The sequence below is a fragment of the Dermacentor variabilis genome, chromosome 9, assembly GCF_050947875.1.
Source record: "Dermacentor variabilis isolate Ectoservices chromosome 9, ASM5094787v1, whole genome shotgun sequence".
NCBI lineage: Eukaryota > Metazoa > Arthropoda > Arachnida > Ixodida > Ixodidae > Dermacentor > Dermacentor variabilis.
The window spans coordinates 64605337-64608655 of NC_134576.1; the positions used below are offsets into that span (position 1 = coordinate 64605337).

The 3319-nt window shown below is 49.5% G+C and overlaps 1 pseudogene; it reads right to left on the bottom strand.

Annotated features, from left to right (window-relative positions):
- Positions 1 to 2569: 2569 nt before the first annotated feature.
- LOC142558385 (uncharacterized) lies at positions 2570 to 3088 on the bottom strand (annotated as a pseudogene).
- Positions 3089 to 3319: the final 231 nt, after the last annotated feature.

Here is a 3319-nt window from a genome sequence, read left to right on the forward strand (position 1 = left end):
CCAGTGTTGTACGCTCTAGGTAATCGGTTGTGGGTGATGCTGGATGGTCTTGACGTGGGACGGGAGAGGGCTTATACCCTGGAATGATATGTTATATCGCAGAAACTCATGCTCATAGGCACCGACAACACACTTCTAGGTGTTCACAGCCAGGTCATCCTGCTGTAGACCTCTAAACAAAGCACGTAGATGGTACCCATGATATTCAGGCGTACGGCTGGCGATGAGGACATCATCAACGTATGCGAACACAGTAGGAAGGCTCCACGTGACCGAAGCGATGAACCGCTGGAACATTTGAGTTGAATTGAAGAGTCCAAAGGGAAACCGCATGTATTCAAACAAACCAAAGTGCGCCTTGTTGGCGGTCTTGGGTATGTTGGCCTGTTTGGTGACAATTTGGTGGTACGCCTTTACCAGGTCCACCTTGCTAAATATGGCGCAGCCGTTGATGTGCGATGTAAAGTCTTGGATGTGAGGCAGCGGATAGCTGTCGTGGACAGTCTTGGCGTTCAGTGCTCGATAGCCTCCGCAGACATGCCAGACACTGGGATCACACTTGGGCACTAAATGCGGCGGAGAAGCCCAGGGACTGTACCAGGAGCCTGTAATGCCGAGCTGCAACATATGGTTGGACTCCCGATTAGTAATAGCCAGACAGTCCCCAAACAAGTGGCGTGGTCGAGTGATTGCTGGTGGACCACGCGTGACGATGTGGCATGTCACCGTATGTTTCGGCTGCAGGGTGAGGTTGGTTGGCTTTGTTGTCTTCGAAAATTCAGCCAAGCTATACAGACCGGAGAGGAAAGTATCAGCGTGCAGATGCCCACGGAAGCAAGGCCGGGCAGGACTCCAGACACGGAGAGACGAGTGAGACCGTCTGTGAGGCGACGACGCCACACACTGACGTCCAAGTCGAAGTATGAGAGGAAGTCCGAGCCGAAGAGCGGGTGAACCACGTCTGCGATGATGAAGACTCATAGAAAAGTGGGGTGAGCGCCGAAGTCGAGGTTGAGAGACATGAATTCGTACATATCGACGAGGCGTTGGCAACACGTAACAACTGCCTAGATTACCTGGAAGGATCAGCCTTAGTAGGGGCCCAGTTGGAAAATACATCAGACCGGTTTTGTGTCTTCTGTTGTTTCCTAGTGTAAACACCAGCATGGTCTGGTGTCACCTGCTGTGAACACCAGAGTAGCTTGGCGTGTTTTGGTGTGCACACCAGAGTGGCTTGGTGTGTTCTGTTGTGCACACCACAGCGGATTTGTGTGTTATGGTATGTAGATCGGAATGGTCAGGTGTGCACATAGTAAAGTCTAGTGTTACTAGGTGTGCACATCACTGCACATCACTGTAGAGTGGATGCTGTGTGGCATATATGCTGGTTGTTGTGATGTAAACTTCGGTTTTGCACACTTTTCCACATCTGCCTCGGTTTTTTCTCGTTGTGCACGATTAAAGTTGGCTGAATGCGAAATTGGCTGCGTTCAAGTTAGCACAGCCATAAGATTGAAGTTTATTTCCTATATTTACTTCAATATACTATAGCCCCGAACAGCCATTGCAGGAGCAGGGAGTACAAGATACAAATTTAGCAAAGAATAAAAAACCGAAAACAAAAAGAAAAGAACATGCAATGCAAGTTCAGTGGTTAACGTATACCGTAAAATTCCGAGCAAGCGCCTCCGAGCAAGTCGAAATCAGTGGCAAAGTAGGGGGGGGGCGCTATCCCGGAACGGCTCTGACATTCAAGATGGCAGCGACATTTCCAGCGAGAAAAAAAAGAGCAGTGTACATGCATATAAAATTTCGTTTACTTCTAGAAAGATGAACTTTATTGACCGAAATATTCATGAGTTCTTTGTCAATCACTTTCAAAACCATCGAAAGACTCCTCCGAGTCAGTCGCAAAAAGATGTTCGAATTCTGCTTGAAGCCCACTCCAGCCTTCTGGTGCCACGGCTTCAATATCTGCCAGTCCGCCATGCAGGTCACCGTCCTCCAATCCATCGAGTGCGTTAGTAATGCAGCATCGCTTGAAGGAGCGTGCCACACTCTCCTCGGGTACAGTAGCCCACGTCTTGGCAACAACATTGAGAGCATGCTGACGCGACGGCTTCTTCAGGTTTCCTTTAGGCGTCCCCTCTTCTTCACGCATATATTCTTCCCACAAAGGCCATAGGGTGGACTTGAAAGGCTTGTTCCAGTAGACGTCAGCTGGCTGCAGGATGCTCGTGCACTCTGCAGGCCCATAGAGCACGTCGGTATCGCGCTCCTCGAAAGCATTCTTGGCAGCTTGCGTTTTATGGATGGGCGCCTGCTGCAGTACCAATACAGGCTGCATCTCATCGACGTTTGGGCCCCGGATTCTTGACAGCCACTCCTGCATCTTTTCCTATGTCATCCAGCCATTTTTTGTGGCGGTGAGACGACCATTTGCTACGAGTGAAACAAAAAAGTCAGCGTTTTGATAGAATGAACTTAGCGACATCGTCTGCTTCCTGACTCCATTAAAAAAACATTCTCACCTGGTATGCGAAGGCATACCAGGTGAGGTCCATCGTCGTCAGGTCCATATTGGACCAGACGATGGTCCTATGGTCCAAATGTTGTACAAGGTGTAATCGTTGCGCCGTCGCAAGGATTTTGCGGCAAACCGAAAGGCACTTGCTGCCTCCGAAAACCCTTCGTGCGTCATCTGGCTCTCGTTCGTAGAACGCCGCATTGACACGCCGAACCGCTGCTTCCATCGATTTCTGCAATGGCTGGAAGCTACGAAGTTTCCCAACTGCACGTTGTTGGCTATTCTGACAGCCACTTCAGAGAGAAGCCGGTTACTATCGGCACATCCTGCCGTTCTTTTCCGCTGGAAGAACCGCATACTCCACACATTCACTGAAAACTGGGCCGCCGTTACTCAGCTTTCTTCGCAGTTTTGCTGAAACAACTTCTCGAAATTACTGTCCAATTCCCGTATCCGTTAGTAGTCGAGCTCGAAATGTCGAGACCTTTGGTGCACGTTTCTTCCGTTTTCTCGATGCCGTTGTACGACCTCAACTTTCTTCGCCACTGTGTACGAATGCATCGGCATCAAAAACTTCCCAACATCAAAACAAGACGACAAATGGCATGTGTGAACGAGCATGCGAACGGCTTGAAAGGCAGGATTGGATTGGATTCGGCGCGGAAATATCAAATTGACAATAAAGTTAGGGCGGGGGCTTGCACGGGTGGCGGCGCTTGTTCGGAATTTTACGGTGCAAGATCAAAGAATTCAGGATGGTGACAATTAAAGAACGAGGATAACCAGGTAAAG